Raw genomic sequence first — 12,406 nt, 5'->3', positions numbered from 1 at the left:
TGAAGTTTTTAATGAGGACAGGACCATGAATTGTGAGATTTTACGTGCGCTTTCTGGCGTGTTTCGGTAAAGTAATGATAAATAGCATTCGTCACCACTCGCCCCTTTCCGTAACCTCCAAGAAGACTCGTTCCCTTCTTGATGCTTGTTTTCATCCTGGTTCCGGGCCTCTCATTAGTTTCTATACAAACTAATGAGGTTTGGATTCAGATAATATTTAGTGCAAAAATACGACAAATCTATCAGAACGCGCGTAATGGTTGCGGTGCTTTGATAAAAATAATCCCGAGTACTTAAATCGTTTATGGCACCATGCCATTGTTTAGAAAATCATGAAAAATATCTATCGCCATATTGAAAGAACAAAGAACCTAGAATTGTGTTGCCTCATGTGATGTTTTCAACAAAGATAATGCCAGGGACGATGAGAGATTCAAATACACGCACGTGCGTTTGTTTACATAACGGCTCTCAAATTGAGTGTTTTCTCGGTCCGTTTGCGGCCATGTTTTTCTACGTGCGCTTCCGACATATTTAGTTAATGTAATTACAAATAGCCATGCGTCGCAAAACAATATCTTTTTATACAACGAAACAATTTTAAACTTAGTCACTGTGCTTACATTTCACTTCACTGGGCATGCTTTAGGATGACGTTTCTTGGGTCCTTCATATTTTGTCAGCGTATTCATAATAAATTCCACCTGGGGTATGGCAGCAAGGTTACATGTAAGTTCAGACTACTGGTAGTCACCGCGTACTCTAATTCAAGATAGGACTCTCCACAAATTCTCCACTTCGAGATATATATTAAAGTAATTTTTGTGCATGTATTTTCTCTTATTACAGCTGAAACAAAATGTACGAAAAACCATATACGATTTGTAAACAGTATTTGGGATACAAAGTGAACAGCTGGTAATAATTACATAAGAACGTGTATTCAACAAATCATTATCATTATTATTATATATTTTTTTAACAGGTTAAATTATTTTATTTTCGAGTGCTTCTGTAACTTTTGGAATTGAGTTATCGTTCTTGTAGGAAGTAGTTCTCATGTTTATACGCCAATATGAAATCCTTCCAGAGGGGCACGTGTCGCTATTTGGCTTGTCCCGGAATAACACGAGTTGGTCATGAATGCATGCGCCAGTAATGAAATCCATATAGCACCAGTTTACAATGCGTAAAGTTTAATGTCACCAAATCTATCTACATGTTCAGACTAGGAAATACCAGCACCAACCACGAGGAGGTGGCTCTTCACGGGTGCCACGTGTGGTTTAACATATTCTGCTGTGCATGTTTAGTAATAAAAGTCCGACCGGCTTTATTAATGGAGGTGTTAACCGCTTTGCTGCTAGTACTTGACCACAGGGGTGTGTCACGCTTAGAAACAGCGTTAGAAAGACATATAGGTATATAGACCCTTCCCTAGTACTATATAAAAGGAAAGGGATGTAACGACGGAACCACCCCCTCCTCAATCAAAGTTAGATTTCACCACGTAAACTATTTTTAAGGCCCCGTCGAGGCCTACGGATCGAAAGCGAGATGATTTCGATACAAAATGAGCTATACATGATCACAATCGGATCATTATTTCAAACGTTATACGCCACGACTCACCGAAAACAGCTACCTCCGCAATTCCAAGCCAAAATCATGGATCAGCCAAGACAGCGAAAACTCACCTATTAAATTCGTTTATTAAAATTCCAGCCACGTTGACAGCACCTATGTAGGACTAGATTCGATCGGCAGCGGTATTCCACGGGTCTAAAAACTTACTGCAACATCTACAAATCATTTTCTCGACAGTAAGCAGGCATTTTCTCCAAAACAATAAGCAATCATACTCATTTGTCGGCCATAGATGGCCTTGACATTCAAGTGATCTGATCAGTAAATTGGTAAGAATAATTGTTTCCAAAATCACTTGAAATCATCGAGTTGACTGAAACATGGATAAACGGTTTTGATCTGAGATCTGTTTTGGCTGACTATGTAATTTATATGAAGGATGCTGAGAAAATATTTGAAGCCGGTAGACTGTCCGGAGGCATTCTTGTACTTATAAAATTTTACCTAATGCGTAGAATCTGTTGTGGTGTTGGGCAGTTTTATACATTGATATAATGAATGGAAGATGTGAGGGTGATCAGGGTGTGGGTGATTATACATTCACTGGACATAATGGGGCAACTTGACTGATGATGTCATATGTACTCCGGAACTATTTCAACACTGTGAGTGAGTGAGTGAGCTTGGTTTTACGCCGCTTTTAGCAATATTTTAGCACTGTTACGGCGGGGGACACCCGAAATGGACTTCACATATTGTACCCAATCGGGGTATCGAGCCCGGAGCTTCGACGTGACGAGCGAACACTTTAACCACTAGGCTACCCCACCGCCCCGATGAATGCTGAAGTAAATTGTGTTTGTTATGGGCATTTGTTTGTATTAAATGAGCAAAACACTTGTGCCACTATTGGTCTTACTTGTAATTTTAAATTAAGAAAGAGTGACACCTGCAATACACCTGTGCCACTATTGGTCTTACTTGTAATTTTAAATTAAGAAAAAGTAACACCTGCAATACACCTGTGTCTCTATTGGTCTTACTATACAGCTGCATCATATCAACTGTTTGTTATGTGCAACCAAATATTTTATTTACTTCACAAAATTCATAAACAAACCAGTAATCAATCTAAAGGAAATTATTATCAGACCTTCCTCGGCTCATGTTAAATCGTGAAACTTTCTATGTGTGAAGGGCTTAGTCTCTATTCGCCCACATCCCTAATTGCCCACATCCCAATTGGCCCACAAAAACATCAGAGGTTAATTAGGGTCAGACAATGCACCCCTACTCTCATAATGGGGTGTCCTGACAAGGGGGGGATTAGTCTAAAATCACATACATCTCTGAGTTACTTGACAAAGTGAAGGAGTGAGTGAGTGAGTTAATATTTAACGTCACATCGGCAATATTTCAGCCATATAGTGACGAGAGATGTTTTATATAAATAATAAATTAAAGTTGCTAAAGAATCAGTCAGCGAAGGACTGTAAAATAACTAGAGTATCACAGATGGAGTCTAAAACTAGCATGAACATGTAAAACTATTTTATTTATGAAGACAATACAATCTAAAAACGGGCTATAGATCGCCAACAACTGAAGGTAGATCACCATACTAGGAACCATGGGGACTTACATTACTTTTGCTACCTGCATGGACCCTAGTTGGATTTACACCATCCCTTCAGCCATTGGCGACAGAAGAGAAATCTAGCCATAAATTAAAACACACTTATTCTACGATTAAAAACCTGGTACACTTAAATTGACATTGAAAGTTTTGGGACTTACATACCCCCTCAGGAGGACAATAATTTTACGCTACGTCAACCTCTTTGAGGGTACAGCCACTAACAATCTCAGTTACTAAATATAAACTACCAATAATAAAATATTTAACTATTTACAAATCAGTCAACAAATCTAATTTTTAAAAATGCAAGAATTAAATGAGAACTGACATTATTAAAAAAGATCCTTCAGTGTTTTGATGTGAAATAGATATCCCTTTGTGATGGAATATTCAATGCAGTCAAGCAAGACATGCTTGACTGTGATCCTTTCATCACAAGGGATACAAAACGGAGGATCTTCGCCTTTCAATAAATATTCATGAGTATATCCTGGTATGGCTAATGCGACATCGTCGCATAATGACCTCCTCAAATCTGGACTGACAACCCAAGTAGGTGTAACCAATGTAGGGTTTTATTGCATGTAATTTATTAATACCTACTTGGGTGTCCCACTTCTTTGCATTAGATCGCGGATGTATGTTCTAATGTTGGCTTTATAATCAGAGTATGGGATCAGAAGTGGTGTCACAGATTTGTTGAGGGCCGCCTTTAGCAGCAATATCAGCCATCGTGTTCCCAGAAATGCCAACGGGCTGGGCAACCAACAAAAGACGATGTCGCATTGGCCAGTAGCAAAGTTCATTGTACAACTCAATAATTTCTAACAAAAGTGGATGTTTGCAAGAAAGATTTTAATAGCCTGAAGACACGAAAGAGAATCGGAAAATATGATATATTGTTTATATTTACGGTGTTTATTAATATATTTAAGAGCTGTTAAGATGGCGTTTTGCTTCTGCTGTAAATATAGAGCTGTTATCTGGTATTCTAGAAGATATTGTTCTGGATCCAACGACAGTGGCACATGCCACTGCGCCACCATCCTTGGACCCATCTGTAAATAAGGACTTGTATGTAGTATATTTATTTCTTAATTGACTAAATTCTTGTTTATACTGTAATTCATTTGTTTCTGATTTTTAAATGTAGTTAAATGCCAGGTCAACTCTGTGGTCGAACCAATTGCCAAGGCGGAGAAGAAAGAAAACGGGAAGGAGCTATATGTTCTAGCCTCAATGCCAGCAGCAGAAAGAAAAGGTTTCACTCTTATACCAAGAGGCGGAAACAAGAGAAGGCTTCTTGTTATACAGATCTTCATATAGTGGAGTAAAGACACAGTTATATGCAGGGTTGGACTCATTGGAATAAAGTTTTGTAATATACTGTAAAAGTTAATTTGATACGGCGTTGTGTAAGAGATGGCTCATCAGCCTCGACGTAAAGGCTGTCAACAGGTGATGTTCTAAAGGAACCAAGACATAGTCTTAGACCTTGGTGGTGGACAGAATCTAAAAGTTTTAGATTATTGGTGCAGGCTCCACCATAAACGATGGAGCCATAATCAAGTTTAGGAACGGATCAATGATCGATATAATTGTAGGAGGGTAGCTTCTGATCCCTCCCCACTTAGAGTGTGGAAACGACTTTCAACAAGTCAAGTGCCCTTCAAGCATTTAGTTTTAGTGACTTGATATGGGAAGAAAAAGTTAGATGCGAGTCAAAAATTAAACCCAAGAACTTGGCCTCCTTTACAACTTTGATGGGAGTGCCATTGAGAAACATTTCCGGGTCTTTATGCGGTTTATATTTTCTACAAAAATGTATACAATTAGTTTTGGATTTAGAAAATTTAAAACCGTTTTCAAGACACCATTTATGTATTTTATTTAAACACAGCTGCATTTGCCGTTCAATAGTATGCATATTCTTACCGCGACAAGAAATATTAAAATCATCCACAAAAAGTGATCCATCAATTGAATCGTTTAAAACCTTTGATAAACTGTTAATCTTGATGCTAAACAGTGTTACAGACAAAATACTGCCTTGCGGGACTCCCTGATCCTGATTATAATGGTCAGACAGGGTTGAACCCACTCGGACTTGGAATTGCCTGTTATAGGCCAGTAGAAATTGCACTGAACCTAGACATTTCTGATAACAGGCCAAATTTGTGTTTAACCTGACCAGAAGGGTGTTATTGGTCACCATAAAACACCCAAAGAAAATCAAGGTTGGGGAAATATATTTTTGTGCATGGTGTTAAAATCTGGGGTCTGTCCCGTCACCCACATTTCAGCATGAATGCGCCTTGTCACGGCTACATAGTTCATAACAAAGTTTGGGTTTATCTTCATACTGGTAGTATTTTTCATTTATGCAAACAAGCCTACTTTCAACAAAACGTACAATATTTTAATTATTTCTATCGATGTCGGCCATCTTGATTTTTAAAATGGCCGCCATTTTAATTCAAGATGGCCGCCATATCACAATCAAGAAGGTCAGCTTTATTGACTCACTACCAGTCATGAGGTCGAATCTCAAGGTTTATGGTTCAATAATTTTGTTATATTTCATTAACTTGCTCTCTACATTGCCCTCATTTCAATAAGAAACATTCACTGACATCAATCTTTTGCAATGTTTGAATGAAGAAAAACAGAAAACTCTGTGTGAAGGAAATGGAGCGAGATGCAAAAACTGTTTGCCTTTCTTGACATCAGTTTGCTTCTGGTTAATCCTGTCTATCAAATACATTGTTGTACCTGACTGATGCTGTTGGCAATCTCATAATACACTGAATATTTTTGGACAGTATCATTCCACATGTGATCGCCAAGCTCCATTAATTATGACATATGTATACGTATCCATTTTCTGTCAGTTACACCATTATTTCGAGGCGTGAATGGACAGAATATGATAGTGATTGCTGTGAATAATGCAGGCCGAAGTTATAAATATCTGAGGGACGCACGATTTCACTGCAGCTAATAGAAACATTCTTTTTTAACATTTTGAGTAAAATTACCGTCTCGTTGTTGATACCAACAGTGATTGTTATGAAATAAAACACAGGTGCACATTATGGATCAGAAAAATCTTTATTAGAACGGTAACGGTAACTGCCAGTTGTCTTGTGGTCTGAGTTGGCCGCGATTATTACCCCAACAGAAGTCATCAGAACATAAATACCAGCAATTGAAGATATACAAGGTTGAAATAACAAAGCAGCAAGGCAAAATCTATACAAGTGAGCAAGCACAACTAATGTCCTTGAGACAGAAATACACACAAACTTATTTTTATTTTATTTATTATTATTATCATTATGTAGCGCCAATATCCAGCTTAGCTCAGCAATGCGCGTTGTTTTTCCCTCGATCATAGGATGTCAATCTCAACGGCACATCATATTTTTCAACCTCAGCTCCCTGAGGACCATACAACTCTTGCAGCCATTTAGGCGCACAAAGTTAATGTGGCTTTCTCATCCTTACGAGAAACCCATTCACAGCTGGGTGGACTGGGACACATAGTCACAGTACGTTGTCCAAGTTTAGTGCATGTTGCTGTACCCGCAACTTGGTGTTTGCACGTATTCATGCGGACACAATCTGGTCATATACCAACAGATTCGTGGGTTCTTTTAAGTGTACAGGGTTGTGTACTGTACACTAGGGGGTTAATGACAACACTGAAAGAGTCTGTACACAAAGTTGACTCCAGGTGGGCTCGATCCCGGTAGACCTTAAGCTCGCTGGATCACTAGCCTGGCGTCTTAGATCGCTCGCCCATTTGCAAACCAACTTTTTATAGATATAAGTTGTTACTGTGGGACTTCATGGAATAGATTGCTGCATGTTTGCTGTGATAAAACTCAGTTATGCCACCAAGACATCTGTGTCATCCGCTTCCATCTGTGTCATCCACTTCTGTGTTGTTCTGTGCATGACACTATCAACATTGATCTTGCATATGTCAGCAATGGTACCAATACTTGCCATGGTATATGCTGGAGAAGTGCACATTCAACGACTACGCCTGGTGTTGTCTGTGTTCTTCATCTTTGTGGTACCGGTAATGTGAAAGCAGATATCTGGCCAGGACAGACTTGGGCATTTTCTCATGGATCCATCATCATGGAAGAAAGCTGGTGACACTGTTGCAAGTTCAAATGAGAAGACATCTGGAGATGGAGGACCACTCAAGAGTTATTGATAGTAATCGCTGACACAGCTCCATTGATGACATCCTCGGCTGTGCCCCGTCTGATAGGCGGACACACTTGTTCATGGTGGTAAATCAAATGTGACTACTTGTGATGCCTTCTTCAACACCTTTCCAAATGTCATCCCTGTCATATTTGTGCAGAGAGCTGTTATTTGGTTCATGCTGAATCCTTGTGGGTGATGTTGATTAAGTCTCCTTTTTGAATTTTGCCTGCCTGATTAGACATTGCTCACATGAACATCAGCCACAGCCACTTGTCCTTGATGGTGATTTCTTCTGATCTTTCAGTCTCAAACAGTTGCACATGAAGCTGTTTGAGATTTTCATGGGCTGTATTATCAACTTGCAGGATTCAGCGATTCATGTCCTGTCAAGGTCACAACACTTGGTCTCCCCCTCTACTTCTGCAATAGTGATCCTTGATCCAAAAATACTTTGAAGCGAGGCGGCGTTTAACATGCTTCAGACTGTAGGGTGAGATCCCAGTAAGCAGATCAGCAGCATACAGATCCAACAGCTACTGTAGAGTGTACAGCTTTCCATTCTGCATACTTTCTGGCAGCAGCTCACCAAGAACTGAAGGCTGTGTTCTTAATGTTTCTTGCTGAATCCTCAGAGTTTGTCCTTGCTGTCCTTTCATGCTCATGCAAAAACACTCCATGCGAAAAGTGTGCGGTGGTATGTTACCTCAACTGCACCAATGTCACCAGCTGGAACATCAACTGCCTTTATCATCGAAGATCTTCTCTCAGAGAGTTGAGAACGGTCTCTTGCAGAATACTTTTTCCCTCTGCTGAAAATATTGATACAAGCTGGATTGCTGAATTTCTATTTGGATGTTATTGAAGGTCTTCCAAAATCACTCCTATTTGCATAAATAAGGCAGTGAGTTCAGTAGTTGTTAAAGTACTGTTCCTGATCTCAATACCACATGGCTGGGGTATTTTCATTGATGTCTATTTTCTGTGAGCTTTCAGTATGGTCGATTATGCTGAGTATGACTTTCTGCATTTTCATGGACAAAGTTATTTTTTTTATTAAAGAGTTGATTGTAAAGAATCATTACAAAGAGTTAATACTTTGGTAGAGTGTTCAAACCCTTGCCTCTTAGTTTCACTTCTCCTGAACCATTGTGACCAAATGACACGTCATGTTGGAGATCAGAAACATATCTGTAAAGAAAATATAAAAAATCAATTAAACTTATGATTAAACATAGGCATATTTGGACATGGTAATACATATTCTGTGGCCAATTATTATTTAAAATATATATAAGCCTGTTTCACATCTTATATATTTCACTTACTGAGATACATAATGTACACTCTATATTTTTCCCAAAACATCTGCATGGAGTAAAAAATAAATACAAATAAGCATATTTTGACATGGTAAATTACAAACAACTTTCTGTTTTAATAATCAATAAATGAGTATGCATATTATGTATATTCACTTAAAGAACAGTGGAAATGAAATGATATTTCATCTAAACTTCAAACATAAAACTTTACTGGAGTTGTTTAACATGCAAAGTTTGTTGCATGTTTTACAATAGTTTTGTAACATTATCTCAAACTATCTGCATTGATATACTGGGTTTCAATGGAGAATATAAACTCTTTCTACTTGAAATATAGTATTGAAATATCACCTAATAAGTAAAAATATTCCTGAATTATATAGTTCCATAAAAATAACACTATCAAAAATATTTTTTTGCAGGTGATATTCCTAAGTAAAAACAGTACATTTACATCTGAAGGGTTTTTGACATACACATATCTATAATTTGTTGTCAAGAAAATATTTTCTGCAGTGTTTGACCTTGACCTCGGCATCAAATACAGGCTTTTATTAACTTGAAACATAATTACTTTTGGGAACTAATGTTAATTAATTAGGCAAGCATACATTAATGTATAATATCAATAAGTGCTATGTACCTTGTAGTGAGGTTATTATAATTCAATATAAACAACTAATTATGAAAAGTAAACATAGATGGCTGCAGTCTATTTATAGTAACACCATGAAAAAAGATCTTGAAGTCTTTGATTTGACTCCTAATGTGTGTAAAACTAGCCCAGAATTAACTTGCCAGTATATGGCTATTATTTGTACTGCATGTAACTTTGTAACTGTAGAAGTTAAAATCATACTTATGCAGAATATAACATTGATAGTTTGGCACAGTCATCATGTTTCTGCTAAGTGGTTGCAAAGTCACCTTCTTCTATTTTTATTTAATATATGTCCATGCTTAACATGTGGATATTGCATCTAAGGGTTATTTATATGCATTTGGCAAAATTTCTTGTGCTCAATTTTATTCATACATACCCAGATTTGGTCCACTTTGACAGGAGCTTGGCAGTTGACAGCTGTTTGTTTACATAGCAACGGTGCTATCTTCTTACAACTGTTTTTGTGTAGTTTGCTGAAAACAAAGCTTTGGGACCTTTTTTGGACACCCCCAAAAACATATTTCCCCACTCTTGATTTTTCTTGGGTTTTGTGTACATGATAAATAGACACCAGAGAACAGTATTCTGCAATAATTGGCCTGTTATCACAAATGTCTAGGTTATTTTATTTTGACGTCGATTTCTACTGGCCTATTATTTAAAAAGTTGGATATAAAGTGAGGCAAACGGCCTCGTAATCCAAAGTCATGTAAATCTTTTAAAATCCCATGTTTCCATGTTGTGTCGTATGGATGGAGAAGGAAACTTAGAGAAGATTTAAAGTATATTTCAATTTTGTCTAAATAATGAGTGAGTGAGTGAGTGAGTTAAAATTTATCGTCACATCGGCAATATTTCAGCCATATCGTGACGAGAACAATTAATTGGTACACATAGTAAGTAATAGTAAATTATAAAAGCCTGCCTACGAAGGACAGTAAAATAACTAGATTATCACAAAGAATAATTTAAAAACTAGTAATTATATCTAAAACAGTTTAACTATAGTTGACAATACAATATAAAACCGGGCTATAGATTGCTAACAACTGAAGGTAGATCACCATACTAGGGACCATGGGGACTTACAGTACTTTTGCTTCCTGCATGGACCCTAGCTGGATTTACACCATCCCTCAGCTATTAGCAATTTTAGATATTCAAGCCACAAATTAAAAGAACATATATCTCTACGATTAAAATAACAGTAGATTTAAATTTACACTTTGAATGCTTTGGGATCTTACGTACCCTCTCAGGAGGACAATAATTTTACAGTACTTCAACCCCCTTTGAGGGCATACAGCCACTAATAATCTTCAGTTATTAATCTAAACTACCAACAATAAAATATTTAACTATTTACAGATCAGTAAGCAAATCTAATTCTTTTAAAATTCAACTATTAAAATGATAATTAACACATAAAAAAGATCCTTCAAAGTTTTGACATTGAAATAGGATATCCCTTGTGATGGAATATTCAACACAGTCAAGCAGGACATGCTTGACTGCGTGATTCGTTCATCATAAGGGATACAAAACGGAGGATCCTCACCTTCAATAGGTACCTCATGAGTATATCTTGTGTGGCCAATACGACATCGTCGTATGATGACCTCTTCAAATCTGGACTGACAACCCAAGTAGTGTGTAACCGATAGTTGGTTTGATTGCATGTAATTTATTGATACCTACTTGGGCATCCCGAATTTCTTTGCATCAGATCGCGGATGTATGTTCTAATGCTGGCTTTATAATCATCAGAGTATGGGATCAGAAGTGGTGTCATAGATTTGTTGAGTGCTGCCTTGGCAGCCAGATCGGCCATTAATGTTGCCAGAAATGCCAACGTGGCTGGGTAACCAACAAAAAGACGATGTCGCATTGGCCAGCAGCAAGATCATTATATAATTGGATTATTCCAACTAAAAGTGGATGTTTGCAAGAGAGATTTTTAATTGCCTGAAGGCACGAAAGAGAGTCAGAAAATATTATATATTGTTTATATTTACGGTGTTTATTAATATATTTAAGAGCTGTTAAGATGGCGTTTGCTTCTGCTGTGAAAAGTTGAACTGTCATTGGGTAGTCTGGAAGATATTGTTTTGGACCCAATGACAGTGGCATCAAGCAACCGCGCCACCATCCCTGGATCCATCTGTATATAAGGATTTATAGGTATTATATTTGTTTCTTAATTGACCAAATTTCTGTTTATATTGTAAATCATTAGTTTCGGATTTTTTAAATGTGGTTAATGTTAAGTCAACTTCTGGCCCTCACCAATTTGCCAAGGAGGAGAAGAAAGAAGACGAGAAGGAGATATATTCTCCAGCCCAATGCCAGCAGCAGAAAGGAATGGTTTAATTCTGTGCAAGAGGCCGGAACAAGAGAGAGCTTTTGTTATACAAATCCTCATAAAGAGGATTGAAACATGACAATTAAATGCAGGGATTGAATTCGTTTTGAATTGATAGTTTAGTAATATATTGTAAGGATAATTTCCAATGCAAGCGTTGGAAATCGAAAGGCTCATCTGCCTCAACATAGAGACTATCAACTGGAGAGGTTCTAAATGATCCAAGACAAAGTCTTAGACCTTGGTGGTGGAACAGAATCCAAGTAATTTGTTGTTGCTTTTGCAGGCTTCCGCCATATCACGATCGAACCTTAATCAAGTTTAGATGGTACCAATGATCGGTATAAGTGAAGGAGGTGGTTTGATCCCCTCCCCACTTTGAGAGTGGGAAGTCAACTTTTTAGCAAATCGAGAGCCTTCTTGTGGCATTTAGTTTTAAATTAACTTCCTGTATGTGGTAAGAAACTACGTTAGGGTGTGAGTCAAAAATAATACCTTAAGAACTCTGGCCTCCTTCACAACTTTGATAGAGGTGCCATTTAGAGATGATTCCGGGTCTTTGTGCGGCTTTATATTTTCTACAAAGTGTGTAGACAATTAGTTTTGGA

The 12,406-nt window shown here is 37.6% G+C and overlaps 1 long non-coding RNA gene across 1 annotated transcript; it reads right to left on the bottom strand.

Annotated features, from left to right (window-relative positions):
• Positions 1–1,253: 1,253 nt before the first annotated feature.
• Positions 1,254–8,030, bottom strand: LOC124287914. The gene is made up of 3 exons (XR_006901339.1): positions 7,924–8,030; positions 7,550–7,551; positions 1,254–1,264 (listed from the first exon to the last, which is right to left on the bottom strand). It is a non-coding gene; the product is annotated as an uncharacterized LOC124287914 (long non-coding RNA).
• Between the last annotated feature and the right edge of the window lie 4,376 nt (positions 8,031–12,406).

This window comes from Haliotis rubra, unplaced genomic scaffold, assembly GCF_003918875.1.
Source record: "Haliotis rubra isolate DU_JTF1 unplaced genomic scaffold, ASM391887v1 Scf408, whole genome shotgun sequence".
Classification (NCBI taxonomy): Eukaryota; Metazoa; Mollusca; class Gastropoda; order Lepetellida; family Haliotidae; genus Haliotis; species Haliotis rubra.
Note: the sequence above shows the minus strand (reverse complement) of the source record. Positions and strands in the feature narration are given on the sequence as shown.